Source organism: Anticarsia gemmatalis, chromosome 10 (genome assembly GCF_050436995.1).
Source record: "Anticarsia gemmatalis isolate Benzon Research Colony breed Stoneville strain chromosome 10, ilAntGemm2 primary, whole genome shotgun sequence".
NCBI classification, from domain to species: domain Eukaryota; kingdom Metazoa; phylum Arthropoda; class Insecta; order Lepidoptera; family Erebidae; genus Anticarsia; species Anticarsia gemmatalis.
This window is the reverse complement of record NC_134754.1, coordinates 10,931,957-10,952,150: the sequence shown is the minus strand read 5'-3', so window position 1 is coordinate 10,952,150 and position 20,194 is coordinate 10,931,957. Positions and strand designations below refer to the sequence as shown.

At 34.2% G+C, this 20,194-nt stretch overlaps 1 long non-coding RNA gene across 1 annotated transcript; it reads right to left on the bottom strand.

The window, feature by feature from the left end:
* Positions 1-623: 623 nt before the first annotated feature.
* On the bottom strand, positions 624-4,496 carry LOC142976257 (uncharacterized). The gene is made up of 3 exons (XR_012959645.1): positions 4,424-4,496; positions 2,040-2,163; positions 624-762 (listed from the first exon to the last, which is right to left on the bottom strand). It is a non-coding gene; the product is annotated as an uncharacterized LOC142976257 (long non-coding RNA).
* Between the last annotated feature and the right edge of the window lie 15,698 nt (positions 4,497-20,194).

The following is a 20,194-nucleotide window of genomic DNA, read 5'->3' as shown; positions in this document are numbered from 1 at the left end:
TGAGAGCCAAAAAATCAATCCACACGCGAAAACCCTATACCTACAAACATTTCACTAACCACTCACAGGAAGAACCCACCATAAATAAGAACCACATATCAAAGCCTATCGAAGACAAATTATTACTATAACTCCTTCCGTCTGCGGCAATTACCAAACACACATTAAACTAGAACATCGATAGATCATAGCCGAGTACTGGCGAACCCTCATAAATAATACTTACATGTCATCTAAGTAATTAATCAAATAACTGTCCTTGATGCCCCGTTTGGATTAGGAGAGTGTGTTTGTATTGTTTTTGTGGGTATAGTTGCAGTAGTTTGTGGTACTCAGAAATTAATCATCAGTAAGTAGGTAAAGCATCCTTTTATGCGGACATACTTCAGATGGGTGGCCTAGGTGGTTTTTGTAATTGAACACTAGTATTAAATGTGCCTTCCGAAGTAGATGCTGCTGCGATGCTTTAAACAATTTGCTATAATTATGTCCAACGATCTATGGATATATTGCTCCAAACTTTGTAAAACCTAGATCTTTAGATGATTCCTTATAATTATTTGTTCAAATTCGGTGTATTGTCATTCGGTTACCTGATAGAACAAAAACAGCCATAATCATAACTCGTCACTTCTACAAAGAATTTTATTGCCACTGTACACTATATATTTTATATGGCTAATTAAATTTTGTATACAACCTCAAAATAACCCACATTTTAGGCTATTCAGGTCAGGAGCGTCGCCTCCGAAGTGCCTCAGCCTGTAAAAGCCATATATTCAGTGAAAATATTTGTCGTATAAGTACGCAACTCCAACGCTGTCGGCGATGCACTGACTTTTAGTGCGAAATATTACCAACACTCTTCAACTTTACACTATATAGAAAAGGAATTTTATACATAAGTATACATAAAAATATATTCAAGTCAAGAAATAGTAAATCTGGGAAGCAGACTTTACTACGCTGTGTTTGACAAAATTGAATAACCATAAAGATTTTTGCACAGCACGTAAAATTTTACTGTAGCGCGATTTTCTACGTCATTACTATCGAGTTTCGAGAGTTTAATTTTGAAATCTGCTTTAAAACTAGTTCCAGCGGGTGCCGCTAGAGGTGCTGATCAGATTTACAGATTCATTATCCGTTGTCAAAAGTCAATAATGGTAGGTTATCGAAACAAATGTGGATACTATGTGGTTGATACTAGATAGTCAGAAATATGTAGTTTTGTACGTTACTAATTACAAAGCTTCCAACAAATGTGTTAAAGAATTGACATTTGTGTTATCTCAGAAGTTTTAGCTAACGGTTAAATAATTAGGAAGTAGCTGTAGTATTTTAATCTTCTTAATATGTAACTCTGCACTAAAATCAAGACCAAAAATTGTCTCGTCTCTCGGTCCCAAATCCTGAAGATTATATGGCATACAACTTAAAATGTTTTTACCAATATTATGTGCAAAAGGTTTCTTTCGTCAGCATCACGAGTTCCATTAATCTACCCAGGATGAGCTGTATTTACAGTAGCTCCTGACTAATTTGTGCACAAAAGCTGGTATTATAGAACCGACTGGTCGAGCAATATATCGTCCAACATGTGTCCCATTGTGAATGCACCGGTTTAATCAAGATCTGAACTACGGGATGACAAACTATAACGGTGATTAGTCTATGTTTGTATTTAGAACCTAGACTAATTCAATGTTTACGATTGCTTTTTAAAATATTATGCATGATCATAACTTTAAAATAATATTTAGTGTACTGAATGCAAAGACAGGCAGACTTAATAAAAAATGTTATTAGTTTTTGATACTACAACAGGATGAGGCCAAGGCTGCGTAGGTTTGCGGTAGTTAAGTAAGTGACAGTACTGTCCTGTGTAGTCATTGATTTATGTGCGATGCAAGTAACATATGCAAGTGAGGAGCTCAAGGCTATATGGCAAGCTAAGTAACGTCATGGCGGATCGATCTCTTAGGTTAAGCAACTCTTGCCGAGGTTGAACAGTGGAAAGGTGATCATATTATACATACCAAGTTCATCCGTGTTTCGGAAGGTAGGTTAAATCGTGTGTCTCCGTTGTAATTTATAACATTTTTGACAGTTGTTACCAGTAGAAGCTTAAAAGTCGAACCGGTCTTACCGAGGAGTATCGTCCTATAACAAAAATACGATAGGTTATCTACGATTAGTAACTTATGTAAGTATTGGTTTTGTCGTTCCCGTAAGACATCTCCTAGCGGTATTTGACAATCTTCATCTCCCTTTCCAACGGACTATCCTAACTAAACCACCCTCCACTATCAATATAAATCAGTCATGTAGTCCACAAGATAGATAGTCAGTATATCTGGGGTCATCTTAATTGTCCCTTGTGAAAGCCAATCAATCACTTAAAAAAACAAGGTGGGTTTTTGCGGGCCATCTCTAGATTGCGCGGATTGTGAATATTAAAACGGGATTTACGATGATAGGCCTTGAGGATTTTTTTTTCGAAGTATTTTTAGGGTAATTGTTTTTACGAAGTTTCTTTTTTATTTTTAGGAGAATGTTGTGGTAACAGAGTTTTTTGCACACGACTTTGTTGGCATTCGTGTATTAATAAGCTATACAGTTCATAATAGGTATGCCAAATCGTGTAACTTACTTTAGTCAATACTTTATAGAGTAACAAACATCCATACAAATCTTTACAAATTTTTATGGCATGTTTTCAACCCATAATGAAAACAGTCGTTAGAAGCGTTCGGTTTCAGGGTGGTTTAAGCAGTTTAGCCTATAATGCTAGCTCAAACTCTAACCAAACGATAAAAAATATAAGTACGGGAGAGTCTTTTACCTATATTACACACTATTTACAATAAGGCTTAAGCAAAAAATAACTAAAACATCAAACTGACTTTATTAGTTACGAAAAATAGAACCATATTAATCTAATACGTAGAATCAAAGCCTATATTATAGACAACACACATACGATCCTGTCTTTGACAGGCTGGTCTATTTTGAGCTTTAATATACGAGTTCGGTATCCAAAAATGATCTTTCAGCAAAAATAATTGGATTCTGAGAGATGTATCGGTGACCTTTGCTGTTGAAAGGTATCTTTACTATCATTTTTCTACTAGGTACAGTATTTATTTCTTATATCTTTTTAGGCTTTATATTGGTCGGAACGTTAGAAATGAAGAAGATTACCTCGTAATAAATAAAAAACAAGTTTATTTTGTTTGGTAGCGAGGTTATTTACACTTTGTACGTTCGGTAACGAGCTTTTGACATTCAAAATTACTTAAGAAAATTAGTTCTCACAGAATACGCTAGGGGCGCTGACAGTTTTTTATACAATATTTTGTCGATAGCTACTCAGATGTCAATAGGTAATACGAAATCGAAAATTCAAGCCCACATCCATATCCACGCAAAGGTTAAAATGATTTTCTTAGACTAAGGTACTATGCAATAAATGGTATGTTACTATGGCATTTGTCCGATTTACATTAGAAACAAACATGTCACAAATATGTCATTGTATCCTTATCCTAAAATCACTTAGACGAATATAGCTTTTTCCTTTCAACCAACATTTTCATAAACCTCAAATCATAAGGAAACTCAATCCCGAACACCCATAACCGTCTCTTAAACCACGCACCAATAAAAAACAAGTGACAATACCATTTTGGCGAATGTCAAAAGAGTACAATTTATAACAGGTTGGTAGTATAAGCGTACAACGCCTACTTTCTATGCATTGTGTCTACTGTGACTTATGGCCACTAGGGAGCCGTCACGGACTTTTTATTTAAGCTTAATGGCATTTTGAAATGTTACACCGTTAAGCCTCGCTTAGATATTGGATCGAACCGGCGCTATGGAGACTTATAGTGAAATTTTACGGAAGGGGAATAAAATATCGGGTAGGTTACGGAAAAAAGGAATTGTGGTGTAACAGTCGGTGAATTACATGCAATTTTTACAGTCGGTAGGTACTACTGGGTAGTTGTTAGTGTTTGACATTTCAAATGACACGGAGAAAATGGTTCTTGCGCAATACACTAGGGGCGCTATATTTGACGATACTCAATAAGCCTTAGATAATTTTATTTACAGTTTCGTTTCGGTTAGTACGCATTTATTTTATAGAAGTATCTTTTTAATACATTAATTTACTGTACGGTAATATTGTACGGTAGAAGTCATTTTTACAAAAAAAAATACAGCCTGTGCTGCTCACGAATAAACTAAAATTCAGTTATCAGCCAGACAATAATAAAATGTAGTGACGTTCGTGTTTCTTAGTTTAAAGCGGAGGAGAGTATAACGGCACAATATTACATAACACTTATTCTTATCACAATAAATCTTTACAGTCAATGTCACCGTTAAACGCAAAACTGTATGAAATTGCGGTCACCCATAAATCCATGAAGACCCATATATTTTCATATACCACTTATCTGCCACCCACGACTGCCCTTTGGTGAAATATAAAACGAAATAATTTAAAGATTACATGTTGAATTTTTATTATACTAACCTTTTTTTATCGTTTGTAATAAAATAGCGTTTTGCATTCTACACGTGTCGTGGTTGAAATTGATGTGGGAATCTATATTCGTGTAAAATTGTTAGGGGGAATAAGTGTGGGAAATCCTGTGTGTTGAGGTGAACCGCTATATTTGATAAAAGAACCAAGAAAGGGAGCTTAATTCGTTTGTGTTATAAATATTTACATTTACTTACTACATTTTTTTAAATTACATTTAAAATCTAATTATATATACGAATAAATTGTACGAAAGAAAAAAAAAAGAGTAATTCGTCCTCGGGTAACCTGCCCAGAAGACTGGCAGCATTGCCACGTTGAATGGCAATATAATAATTGTGCTATTATTTCTTGATTGTATTTTTATTGATATACGTGAGCTGACTTTCATGGATGCATCTGAAAATTGCAGGTTTCTAACTGTAGTTAGAAAATATATACTATATTACGAGACTCTTCATATGAAGATTTTTTATTATTCACGTAAATGTCTTTCAATTTATAAAGCGCATAGAAAATTCTAATAGTCAATTGAAAGTTTAGGAGCAGGTGCCAAAAGTTTAGTCTCTCAATTTTTTTAAAGATAATCTTTGAAATGAATATATTCTTTAAAAGTCAATAAAAGGCATCTTTGTAATATACGTTAGTAACGATCTTAAAAAGCAGGCTTTTGCAGTGAATTGATTGAATAGAAAATTTAATAAAGGATTTCTATTCAAAAACAAATCTAAAAGAATATTATATTAATGCTTAATGTGCAATAATTGTCTCGTCATTCTATTTTGAATTTAAAAATATAAAAAAATGGTTTTTATTTAAACTCCTAAGTGGGTAGCATTTGACACTATGATCTGACTTGGAAAAACTCAGCTTTAAAGATAAAACAAAATTATAAGAATAATTCTAAAGCGTTTTAAGGACCGGTTTGCATTAGGCGTAGCGCAACACAATGTAGTAATGCAGAATATTCTTACTAATATAATAAATGCGAAAATTTGTGAGTATGTATGTATATGTGGATGTTTGTTACTTTTTCACGCGAATGCTACTGAACCAATTACAGTACAATTTTGTATGTATGTAGCTGAACACCCAGAACAACACATAGGCTACTTTTTATGAGAAGGGATTCCACGTGGACGAAGTCGCGGGCGGCCTTTAGTTCTGTATAATTTTGTAAAGTATTTTTTTAATTTCTTCAATCATAAGGCTTCTGTATGCAAGACAGAAGTCGAATAATTGTGTTTGAAAGTTACCTAGATATTTTGTTTCACCTGTTCTGATCCCCCGAATGTTTGGCCAAATTTTTAACACAATTTTTCGCCTTCTCAGTTGTCTCTGCATTTACAGTAAAATGCTATAAATTTCGCCTGATTAGTACAAGTCCTTAGAATAAAATGCGTCCTTCGGGACCTACTTTTCACTTAAGTTATCTGCCACTTGGTCTTAACATTTTTATGATAAAAAACTTTTATTTGTGAACTACGTTTCATTATTCATTTACAACTATGGTAATACAAGATGAATATTTTATTTTTCTCGCAGATTTTGTTATAAAAAATATACGGGGTTTTGTTAAATTTTGAAGTATTCTACAATTTGTGTTCAGTGTCAGATTCTAGTTACACAGAGTCTTACATTGATATACATTTTTTTTAGTGTTCACAACAGGTAACCTATTTGTATTAGCATCACGCAAGTGCCACGCTTTTATCCCTTATATCTTATTAAAACACGCTCGCAGTGTCGCTGTAACACATGCAAAGAAAACCTGTGAGTTTCCGGCGATATCCCCACACTTACCATCGAAACACAATGCAAGCTCTTTCATTATATTATTGTACCGAGTCCAGTCTATAGTCCAGATTAAATTCGTCCAGAAGACAATTTAACAGCTTGTTTTAAAAACTGATGAAATAACTTATTCATTTTAAAGTTTCAGCATCAGATAAAATTTTCCGGCAAAATTAAAAACTTCCATTTTCCCTTCATATTTTCCAAGTTATAATCTGCATCCCGTCACCGAACTGAAAGCCATGTTATCAGGACGTACAAATTATTCTTCGGTTCATGCTGTCGTGCCACTTTCCGAAACAACTTCCAGATTAAAAGTCTGCCTCCGTGGAAGAGACAAAGCCTTACCCCTTGCCTTTTTAATCAAAGTGTTAGGTTAGTGCAGGGAAAATATCGATATTAAGGTCTATTTTTGGACGCATATCTCGGTCAAACTAGAAGTAATATTGATTTGGTGCAATTATTGCGAGAGTTACGTTAACTATATAATGGAATAGTGTCATGATTGAGAGCGAATTTTTCTCGCATGTGAGAAAAAATTGGCCTTGTTTTCCCTAGTTTTAAACTATAAGTGGTAAGCTTGATAATATCGAAAATAGCTTTACTTATAATTTAAAAATTTCTTTAGTAAAGTTAATATAAAATCAAAAACTTGCGTATTTTTTATTTTAATCCGAAGACTCTATTATTGTTTTCGTAGGTATCTTCTAAAATACACACATCAACACTGTCTAGGGATATTTTGTATTTACTCAATTATCTCAAAATGTATTAAAGATAACATGCAACATGTATATATTTCTATAAAGCCCATTTATCTGACTATACTTCAGAATAAAAAAAATCTCTAATTATTTTGCGTTAACAATTTTATACTTAAATAAAAAAAAAACTAAAATAATGGTAAAACTAACAATTAATGTTTTTCGTCAGAAAATGTGAAAAATAAGAAAAAGTTATTGTTTTTAGCAGTTTTGTGAAAAATCAGTAGTCTATAAAGCCATCTATGACATTTATAGCAGTCCAGCAGCGATTTTTCATAATTTGGATAGAGTTATCCAAGTCTTACTGCGGTATATTGTCTCAGGTCCGGCTAAGATGCAAAAAAGTGGCTCTTCCGTTGCAATGTTCGCAGGGAAATTCCTCAAAGCTCTTCTTTGGGGTATACTCCACGCGTGCTCTATGGGTTTTAGATCAGGTGATTGAGCGAGCCAGCTTAAGACCGATTTGTCGTGTTCCTGCAACCATCTCGTCACCGCTCTTGCTGTGTGCGGACGGGTGTTATCGTGAATGAGGGTGAATTCTTGGCCTATTTGAAGTTTATGGGGGTAGTTTATCGGCATTAGCACCTCATTAGGGTATTTTTTAGCCGTAATGGTGTTTCTGATCCAAACGCGGTCTGTTCGTCCACCGAGAATAATTTCCGCCCAAACCATCATTGTCCCGCCGTGCTATGAATTGTCTTCCTGAGGATATTGCAGACGGCTATCACGACCAGAGACTCGCCAAACACGTACTCTACGTGAATCGAAATAAAAACCGAACCGGAACTCATGGGTAAACAGTAATACAGACTACGGGTTATCATCCCAGAGCAAAAGTACAGGGAACCCACTCTAGTGTTCGTCCGCGATTTCCTCAGCAGAGTGCTGGAGTACGAAGCGGTCTGCGAGCGTGAAAGTTATCTTCATGCAGCATTTTCCTCGCAGTTTGGTCACTCACAAGCAACTGGTGCTCTGACTGGAGCCTCCGAACCAACTGCATGGCCGTAACATTTGGTTCTATTCTCACGGCAATTTGCAAAAATCGGTCTTGTCGAAAAGTGGTTATTCGCTTTCCCCCTGGATATCTTTCAACCACTTCACTAGTAGCACGGTAGGATGACTATAACCTAGATATCACGTTTTGTCTTGTTCCAATCTCGTCAGCAATACTCCGTTGAGCAGCCACAGCGTAGAGCATGCCCACTGCCCTTAGCATTGCTTCTCTCGTTATATAGCGCCGCTGCATGATGCACACAATTGATTTAATTCGAAATTAATCGATAACTTGTAATAAAACTTAAATCTGGCACAAAAAAATATCCCGATACTACAGTAGTAAAACAAAACTTGCGGACTTCGCAACGATTATGCCGCGTAAATATTTTATTTTTAATTATTTTTTATAAATTCAAATTTAGAATCATCCAAAAAGGTTTAAAAAATAGTCTTTTATCAAAAGATTTTTAAACTGGCCAGTATTTTTTGAGTTTAAGAACTTTATACAAAATATCCCTAGACGGTGTTGATGTGTGTATCGGTTGTAATTGAAACTGGAAACCGCCACAGGCAGTCTAGGTCGCTCCAGATTCGAAATTTTCTATATAAAACTCCTTTTGGTTAAATATTTCGTAAATTGTATCCCGTCAAAAACATTGTCTTCAGATTACAATAAGCCCTTGCGAGTTTTTCGTTTGCGAAGAGATTCTGTTACTTGGCAACAGATTAACTCTTTAACAATTCTGTTCAAAAACAAAAAGTACAGTTGTATTAAAAATACATTATGAACGAATACAAAAATTACACTTTGGTTTATAGGTTTGAATCGTAAAATACATTAATTTATTTCAATCAAAATTTGCCTTTTTGAAACAGAACATACGATCGCAAGACTGCTAGCTTTATAAAAACGCGAAATCTTTGAATATTGGTATTAACCTAGAAATATTTAGCGTAGTATGTTTTTTATATAATATGATCCGGGAATTAATTAGCCTGCGACCCCGGTCATTGCTACCTGCACCGAAACGTCAGGCTTTCCAAGTGAAAACGTAAGTTCGCGTTGATTCCCGTGTCCTATTATACTTACATAGTATAGTCGTTAAGCCATGTCAAAGGCGTTCGGGCGGCTTGAACTCATTTGACACTAGGTTGACCACTAACCATACGATAGATAGATACAGATAGTATCGGTAAAACTATCGACTTTTAAACTAAAAAGTACATCCCTAAACTATCAAGGCGAAGGAAGGCTCCGTGTCTAAGATTAAATTTCTAGCAAAAAGCTGTTTGACTGCGCTAGATTTTGGGCTTTCAAGGCTCTTATTAAATGGGCTATAAAGCGAAATGGATTAGTCAGTAATTTTCAGATTTATTATCATCTAATTTTTATTTTGTAAATTCGACAATCGTCACTAAGAACGTTTTAGTGCGTACTTTTAAATATCGTGTTCAGCGTTTTAATTTATGTTGAAAACATTTTATGTTTTGATAAAAGCCGTCTGAGTGCTTTAAGAGCTTGGGATTTTTTACCTTTTTATCAAGTGTAGATTTTAAAAACTTGTTGTGTTTGTGATAAATATTGGAAAACAGATAAATATTTACAAAATATAATCAAATTACGCCAAAGTTTATATTGAATTTAGTACAAAATTCATATACAAACCATATAGTTTTGATTGCTGTTTCCGAGAAATGATACTTGCCATTCGAATATTCAATCAGTGCTGATAACAGGGATTTTTCCAATAATTCGTATGACATTATATCTTCATATAAAACATATCTTTTTATTCCAGTAATCCTGGAAATTTCTCCACATTTTTACACTAAAATATGACTGTTTTATATTCCACTTATTAATATTGCAACAGCTGTTTGTCTCTGAGGAGGCAATGTAGTACGTATGTTACTGTTATACGAGACATAGAACGAAGATATGCTGACAAGCATATACAGATGATGCTGGAACAAAAACAATGGATTTATTTGTTTTATATGTAATTTTTCTTTGTATGTTACTGACAAACTAGCATCAAAATATTTTTTAAAATAAGCAAGTTACTTATTTCATAAAATGTAACTTCCATCCTTCCAACTCAAGCAGAGGCGACGGGGCAGCATCCTATCACTTTCGACTGCCGTCAAGTATTACAAGAAAGCTCGATCAGCCCCCCTAGCGTATTATACATGAACTATTTTTTTTTTGCAAGTAACTTTTAGTAGCAGTAGAACGATTCTCTACCACTATCAGCTATCGACTACCGGCTAGCTGCGAAAAAAACATTGTGTGGGAATCGGTTCAACGCCTCTAGCGGGCGTCGTAAAAACTATTTTTGCAGTACATTTTAAATTTTAAACTCTCGTTACTCCATAGTAACTGTAGAATCGCGCTATTAAACAGTACGCAATACATTTCTCTTTAATGAAACACAGCTACATACAGTACTAACACGTGTGAATCGTGAATATTTCATACATAAAGGTGAGCTTGAACGATGTGTGGTGTAGCATAGTTGCTGCTAATGTACATTGACTGGTGAATGCAAATGCTATACGTTGCCGGAATTGATGTAGCTGCAGATTATACGTTTTGTATGAGCTCTTGCGATATGTAGTAGAGTGAATGGGTAATGTTTGGAATATTTACTAGTTTGGAATTGTTATGTTTAACAATTTAGTTACTGCATTGCTTAGTGTCATCTTGTTCAGCATTTTAACCTTTTATGCGATCTAACATTCTTAAATAGGCTTTTACAATTAAAGATACCGAAAAAACTTCGTGAATATGATTGTCCAATAACTTAGTATAGAGCCTTGTAGGCAAGATTCGCGGGTGGTATACAAAATTTAAAATTATAATCTAGACGAATGATGCATGCCAAGGCTCTCTGCAAAGTTGTTGGACTATAGTCCCACACATTTCTGCTAAAACCAACGAGGCAGTAAATAACATAGTTTTAAAATACACAATTTTACAACGAGTCCCGTATGTGAATATCGCCATCTCTTTCGCACGCACACATAATCCATTCTCCGTCTCACGTTACACGTCTCATAATGTTAAGAAGTAATTGTTGTTATGGAATCCTTTAATTAATCCTCCGTAGGCAAACTTCGTCTTAGTTGAGCCTTATTAGAAGTTACGTGTCGTGCCTGGATTTACAGTTTAGAGAATTATGATGTCGAGTTAGATTGAAGGTTGGGGAATCTTGGAATGAGAATGCGTGTTGTGTGTTTCTAAGATTTGGGCTTAGTTTTGTTTTGTTGTTTTTTTCAAGTAGGTATGTATTAAGAAATATAAATTATGTATCTTGGGTTAACATTAAAGTTAACATTTAAGATTTTTTTTTGGTAGCAGGAAACAAGCGCAGTATGAAGGCTACCTTTGATTTGTCAAAACTATTTTTTAATTCCATTAAGAAAGTCATTGTAACGCAGTCAGTAGTGTTAGCAATAGCTGATCATGAGCTCCAGGGTTCGACTCAATTATGCATGTAATTTCTAATTTATGTAAGAATATTTCTCAATAATAGCCCGGAGGTAGGTAATGTACCCGGAATATAGTTATACATGGGACTTATTTTATACAGTCACGTCTCACTCTGCCAAAGCTTTTCGGGTATAATAGGCGTGATATTAGGTATGTATGTATGCAGATTAGGGAACAGATCTACGCGGTCAATCTGAACCACTTCAAAAAAGTTCCTATTGCTAAAATGTTCATCAATAGCTATCTCTAATCTTAGCCCAGTCTATTTAAAACATAAATCCATGTATCACAGTTAAACGACACGGTGCTCTATAAATCCGTCTTGCACATCCGTCGTACGCAACAGGTTGTATTTCTGCCGGGATATGCTGAGCAATATTACAAAAGGAGGACTTTGTTTGAACACTTCAGAATATGATATGTTTATTGTAGAATATTGCTACGTTCGACCGCGATGGACCGTGTTTACTGTTGGTTTTGGTTAAAAAGTAGTGTTTAGGATTCGCTTTTGGCATATTTTATGCGTTTTTTCCGCTGCTCGGTACATGTTTTCGCTCGCTTACGATACGTACGGTATGGTAAAAATTTTAATCCAAGGTTACGAATTCAAAAATGCCTAGTAGAATTATTTTTGGTAATGTATAAATGTAAATATGTAAATTTTTATTGTTAGTCAGAATCAATTTAATTTTATGATTAAATGGTTTTTATCAATGTTTCCAAGGCAGATAAAGAAATGCCATCAAAAACATTCTGTAAAAACCTCAAGTCTCGCCGTAAAAAGTTGTGAGATCTATATAATACCAAGTCGATTAATCTATTTAGTCTCAACTTAAAGGACCTTCTGTCTTAAGTTATTACGTATGTTATTATCATGCCAATTTAAAAAAAAAACCTTTAAAACAAATAGACCGACCTGGCCATCGCATGATTTGATTATTAGTATGTATCACACTACACAGCACGACAAGAAGTTAATGCTCCTGAAATGTTAATAATGGCGAATTTGTGTTTTCTTGCGATGACCAAGTCGATCTATTTGTTTTAAAGGTATTTTTTTTAAATTGGCATGATAATAACATACGTAATAACTTAAGACAGAAGGTCCTTTAAGTTGAGACTAAATAGATTAATCGACTTGGTATTATATAGATCTCACAACTTTTTACGGCGAGACTTGAGGTTTTTACAGAATGTTTTTGATGGCATCTCACTTCTTTTTGTAGAGCGAACATAAGTCCAATTTGTATGGAAAGACGTTTTTTTTCATAATTCAACATATTTTCTTATGGGAATGTTGTTCAGTTTCATGGGCTAAACACCCTTACCCACCCTTTACCACCTCCCGTTATGCCTCATATAGTAGGTACCTATTTACACCTATTTATTTTATTTTCTACAGTAATAATAATTCATTAACTGCAAATGTAACCTTGTAATCTTATACATTTATATGGGATTACAAAGTTATTGTTGCAGTTGGTGTATTTAGAAAACTGGACCGAAATTAGAAAATATTAAATTTTTTCCATGATTAAGACACTTAACCCTATTTGTATTCTAAATTTTAAGCTTCTAAGTCTGCTAGAAGTACCTTAGACTTTTGATGATCGGTGAGTCAGTGAGTCAGTGAATCAGTGAATCAGTGAGTGACAAAATTCAAAATTTTAACAAGTTGTCATTCTTAAACTACTGGTTCAAATTGACTGAAATTTTAAATATACCGTGTTTATACAATGACTGATTAGTTGCTGAAAATCCAGGCTTCTTGTTTTATCCACATCGAAATTATAGGGGTGTCAAAAATAGCCCGAATTGCTTCGAGAAAAGGATGTTACGGCCGTGCCGCTTTTTTTTGCTCGACTTGCGGGGGCACTTCCGTGCCCCCAGATTATAATAACTAGTTTCTCGTAAATAGAAAAAAAAATCTAGATGACTCTATTTCAATAAAAACTGGTAGAACAATGCATTAACACATCAAAGTCATCTTGGAGGAAACATTAATTTGCCCTAGGTAAATGAATAAATACCACGACATCGTAGAAAACCCTTCGCTGCACTTTAATTCCTAAACTCATTAAACGATCTCATTGAATTTAATACTGTAAATCTCATCTGTGCGTGTCGTAAAACAAATATAAAGATAACTGGAAAGTGGGATTCGAGGAAATGGTGATGAAATTCAACTCGTAAAATGAATAGACTTGAGACTTTATGATATCATAAAGCTCGGGCCTGTGACCACTTGTGGTGAAGCGAGTGTATAAAAAATATTTCTTTTTTACATAATAGCCTTTGTTCGTGGAGTATCTTGTTACAGTTTTGTAGTTTGGTTTTTGTAGTTTTTTGAAGATTTTCGTTGGCATTTCCATGGAACAAAATCTAGCTTAACAATGGGAAAAGTAATTAGAACAATGTAGATTTTTCTTCACAGACAGAAGGCATGAAAGTCACAAAAATAACAAAATTGTAAGCTTTCTTTCTGCAATCCTATCCTAAAGTAATAAATGCTCACAAATGATGTACTCTTTTTTTCGCAACTAATGTTGATAATCTCGTTATTCGAAAATGTATAAACTGTTTATACCGATGTACTTTACACGAACTTGAAATCCAAACCTTGAGCAACTTTATCTAACCTTTAAACCATCAATTGTTTTTGTTTAGCAGTAAAATAGACATTTCTGTGAAAGCCAGATTATGCGTGATTTTAGGAGGAAATCAAGTAAAAACTCTCAAATCTTCGATTCTGATGACCTCTGCTTATACATTTTCATTTTCCCAAAACTATTTTGTAAGTATTCCTTTTAGATACGAAGAGAACAGATAAAACTCCGCACAATACCGTAAACGATTCAGCTATCAAGGTTGCAAGATAACAAAGGAAAGTCCACAAAATTGTATCGGTAAGTTACAAAGACGTTTCTTAAACAAAGAAACAGGTATTGTGGCCGACCACCAATAATATGTAGATTGTACCAAGAAATTTAAATAGAGAAGTATGGTCTATTCCGTTTCGACGTACGTAAACAAATTCAATATGCATTTATTCGGTATTCCGTGGCTCTAGTTCATTTGAATAACTTTAGAGGATTTCGGGACTGTCTATTCTGTGTTTGGGCACCAAGTCACCGACCTAAACGTAAATGTTTCAGCTACATTTTTAGTCTCGTGATTTTGCTGTTGGCAATTTCGTGTCTTAGAATTTTATTGGTTCTTATTTTTCTTTTCTTTTTCGTTGAAGCTTTGTGATATCAGTGAGCAAATAACAGATTGTCTTGATTGATTCTTTGAGGTTTCGAAATTGGGGCTGAAATCTGTTGCGTAATATTTCTCTCTTATAATGAATCTGGAATTTCTCAGTTAAAGACATTTTTTATACCCTGTCTACTAGCGTTCGCGTTTTGTCGTTAATGTTTATAATTTTTATAGCTATCAGCGGACTAATTTTATTTCACTTAGACACAGCTTTAGGGCACTTACGGTAACGCTAGACGTTTTAGTGCTGAAATATTAAAGTACCAACGAAAAATATCGTTTGTAATTAGAGAGTCGTACTTTGTTCAATAAATCTTTGCTAAAAATACAGAACGTATCAATACCAGACTAAGAAATCTGCTTGTTCTGGAAACATAGAACTTGTTTTTAAATGAAGTCAAAAACTAAATTCTTATTTACTACGACTATTTCAAACACCAATACAAACTAAATCAAGACCATAAATTCATCAACAACGGCTCTAATTGTCCAGTAAAAGGAGCCGTCAAAGTAAATCAATACACCACAGCAACACAAAGCAATCCCCATGGAGGTGAAACGCTGGACCATTATCAGTCATTCTGTAGACGTTGCACCATTTAGCCAGGGAATATCCTATGCAGAGGAACCATCTAAACTGATTTTGTAGGGACAATCCAGTAGCGCAATTCTCTACAATTGGAACAATTGACTATCGAGAGTTTTGACATTTAGGAAGTACCGTAAAATTAGTTTCTAGGACGCTCACTAGAGGCGTTGATCAGGTTGACGATACTCGATAGTAGTAGAGAATCGGGTTTCAGATTTTGTGTTATTTTCAAGCGCCTACACGAAATTTTTGTCCCTTTTTTGAGGTGTTAGACGAAAGAGTATTGACAAAGAATACTTTTTGGTACGCTTTGTATATGCGACAACCTGTTATAGGTAGTACTTAGCGGATGTATGTGACTACAACAGTTTTTTTTCAGTTTTATTGGTATCTTCTGAATAGTATCATCGCGCTACTATCGTGGCGTTTAATAACATGACCGGTATTAAGCTCGCTTAATAAAACTAAGCTAAATTTCGGGATAAAAATCTAATAATATTAAATGAAAAATGTGTAAAACCCCTACTTATTATATTACATGCAAATAAAAAGCGTATTTTTTTCATGCTCAATTTTCTACCACGCCTCTTTTTCCCTCGCTGATAATCTGTTGTCCTGATATTTTACTACACAGAATGGAAACCCTAATCCCATGGGAATATATCTCAGCCTTCTAGCGTTTCAACATAGATGGCCTAGATTGCCTTAGTTTGTGGATTCCGTCTTCGGTGATGTTTTAATCGAATAGGAATAGTGCAACAATGCAATCGGACACATCTAAGGTTCATTAAGGTAAAGATATCCTGCATCTTGACGTTTAATATATCACAACATTTGGAGTAGAATTTAATAGGTAAGTATGATTATAATACCAATTTATCTAAAACTAGCTGACCCGCGCAACTTCGCTTGCGTCTCATAAGAGAGAATGCGTCAAAAATTTCCCCGTTTTTGTAACATTTTTTACTCGTACTCTGCTCTTATTAATCGTAGCGTAATGATATATAGCCTATAGCCTTCCTCGATAAATGGGCTATCTAACACTGAAAGAATTTTTCAAATCGGACCAGTAGTTCCTGAGATTAGTGCGTTCAAACAAACAAACAAACTCTTCAGCTTTATAATATTAGTATAGATGAAATGATCTAAGCTCTGCGATATGTGTATCAAAATTATGTAGATATATATTCTTTACTAGTATCTCCAGACAAACTGTATAAACGGCTGAAATAAATTTCACTATTTATAAGACAAAGATTCTATACTATTATTCTCATATTTTTGAACTACCTGTTATTTACCCGTAGCAAGGTACTCTAGGAGTAATACTTTGGACTACATTTTTTATAAATTATAGCTTAAAAAAGATCTAAATTCCTGGCCAGTTTATGACGGGGATGTTTGAAATCTTTGGTCCACAATGGGGATATAATATGATTATTGATTGGCCTTCATTAATTTTTCTTATATAATAAAAAATATATTGTTTCATGCAAATAATGTTATTCAAAACACTATAACATTTTCTATAACTTTTACAAACCCCACAAAGTATTGTTGTTTTCCCGGCGGATAAACATAGACATCGCATTAAATCTAGAATATCATTATCATCGATAACAGAAACGCTCGCTGTATTATGCGCATATCTATGAAATAAATGTATAAAGAGATTGCGACTGTATACATATTTATGGATATAAATAAGTAATGGCTAAATATATCACGTGAAAATATAATTTGTTATATTTTGTAATGGATATAATAATAATTTAGCTATTAGGAGAGCGGTAGCGCGATTCTATTTCTTTATCGACAAACGGGTAGTTATAGAGAAATTTTGTATGAAAATCAATCAGCGCCTCTAACCGGCGTCGTAGGTACTACTTTTACAGTACATTTTTAATGTCAGACTCTCGATATTTGATAGAACTGACTATAAACAATCGCGCTACAGGTAACTGTTATTGAAGTAAAGTCATTGTAAGTTGTTTTTGTACTTTACTTTTTTTTCTTTAAAAATAAACGGTTTATTCCTAATACACGTAAAGTGTTAAAAGGTCATTATTGTGTTGCCCTGTTTATAAATCTTACTATTGTTATCTAGATGGAAAATGGTAACAGACTTAAAAAAATCAAGGAACATATACACAAATCAAGAACCGTACATAGTTTTCGAGTCATTCTCTTTACACGGCGCTCGAAAAAATAACATGTTTGTAAATCTACACATCACCAATTTTAATGAATTATTATCTAAGGTAAAACGGTAGGCACGCGAATACAAAAGTAGTTCCATCAACAGATTACAAAAGCATAAAAAAATCAGAAACTCCAGACAAAAATCTAAAACATTTACGACTCCAGACAACAATAATCCACAATCTCTCAAAACCAGTCACGTTTCAACGGGACACATCTACGCAACATTAGTATGCGATACTCGTACAAATAATGCCTTCAATAAAGTGTCAATACATAGTCTAGGTACTAAATTAGTCTCACTAATCCGATTTTCACGTCGCCTTTGAAGGTGATTTGGCGTGATTTAGTTAGTAGTTGTGATATGTTCTTAGTTTGATTTGGAACACGATGTATTTTGTGATACAAGGATTTACACGAATTTGCTTGAAATTGACTAAAGACTACGTAGAAAAGAAGGCACTACAGCCTTCCCTGTAAGTCGTTGATCCTAGATCCTGTAAACTGTTGTGCAAAAAGACAGGACTGAGTGTGAGGTTTCCGAGGGCGATGTCCAGGAAGTGGAAGAAAAAGACCAGGAAGGTTGCTCACGTCAAAACCGAAGGACCTAACTGCCATATTGGATTAATAACAAAGAATTTTGCACTGATTGTGATCCAGGCTGACCAGTTTTAGATAGTGCTAATTTCGTTGCAATAGTAGTAATACAATACAAGTTCATGAAAATCACTGATAGAACTTCCAACTTCATCCCTATCGGCTGGCAAAATGTGAAGATTGTGAAGCTTATTAGGATGAATGTAAAGTCAATTAATAAAAACATAGGTATACAAATCTCATCAGTGGAATAATCTAAACTTAAAACATGTTTAAACACTAACATAAACGAACATCAATTAATCAGCTTCTAACCAATAACAAAGTAATCCGTAAAACAATATCCGCTGAAAAGCCTATTAATTGCGAAAATAAATACATAATTCGTAAAACCATTATAACCTAAACACACAATCAGATAATGGAGTCCATAACAAAGCTATATCCTTTCTGCTCTATTTATTCAGGCAATATTCCGACGATAAAATGATTATTGTTATTTATTAGACCATGGACAATGTCTGTGGTCAGTTGTAAAGGATATTACTATTTGTTTAATATTAGGTTTAATGTTTTGGCGGTTTAACTAGATTTTGGGTTATCAAAATACTGATATTAACAAAGAATGTGGTTATAACTTTGTTGAATATCAAATATGGCTTTATGAATGTGGCCAAATTTTTTGCGTCCTTAGTGTAAGTAATTTTAATTTACTGATTTCTGACCGTAAATGTACGAGAACCAACTAAAGATAAAAAAAACAACATTATTTTGTAAAATTAACAGTCAGTATCATCAACTCTAGAATTACGTTTCAGTTATTACAATTAGAACTTTTTCAGACTTTTCGTAGGCTGTCACTTCATCTATTGCATAAGTAAGCTTTTCGGCACTTATCCATAAGTCCTGAAACTGACTTTAATATCCTAATAACGTTAGAAACTAAGTCAGTGATAATACTATCTCAATTTTGTTCAACTTTACTTTCAAAATTCAGTACCTCACTACTTACATTTCATTATTGAACTCTGGAAACTGGGCCAGAACCTCAATAATGTAATAGTTCCTTTACATCAATACCCTTCCTTTACCATTTCCTGACCGAAAGCCTCACCATAGAAAGGATTCCGTGGTTATTTATGAACGAGCCCATTCATTGTACGTGATTACGGAAGTAAATGTTGGCACAATTAGGCACGTTGGCGAATTTGTCTTGGACACGGTGTGTGTTGGCAGGTGCCAGTGAGAGCGGGATCAGAAAGTTTTATCCCTTGTTTAAAAAATGAAACTAAAAATAAAGATTTTTTTAAATCGGTCCTCGTATTTGAGTGACATGTGAAAAAGAAATCGTAACGGACTGACGACGTCGTAATTTTCTGAAGAGAGTTATATACATTAATATTTGTTAAGCACATTGCTATATATTTTTTTATTCACTCACACTCGTATTCTACGCTATGAGTATCATTTGGTCCTTACAATTTATATCTGTAATATACGACCAGCATTATCAATTTAATACGCCTTTACAATCTAACTTCATTTGATTTTTTTGTTCTTAACAAAAAAACACCTGTCATATATTTCCCCGCTATCACTGCGGCCCCACATTATAGTACCTTAATGGGTGTTTACACTGTAAGGCACTATTTGATAAAATAGATTGCGGCCCTCATTTACTACCTCTTTTATTTATTGGTAATATTGCTGTTTGGCCAGGTATGAGATATTATAAACTAAAATAATTAGGTATATTGGAAAATTTATTTTATTTACATTACTTTAGGCTCTTTTACTTGAAATAGTAAGAAAAAATGGTAATACTCATATTCCTTGAACGTCATAAATTCCCTCTAAAATATACAATAGTAGAGTTATCTATACAAACTTTTCTGTACATAGTAAATATAAAAAGAAAAACACCGGGATTTCTATCGCTATCGACC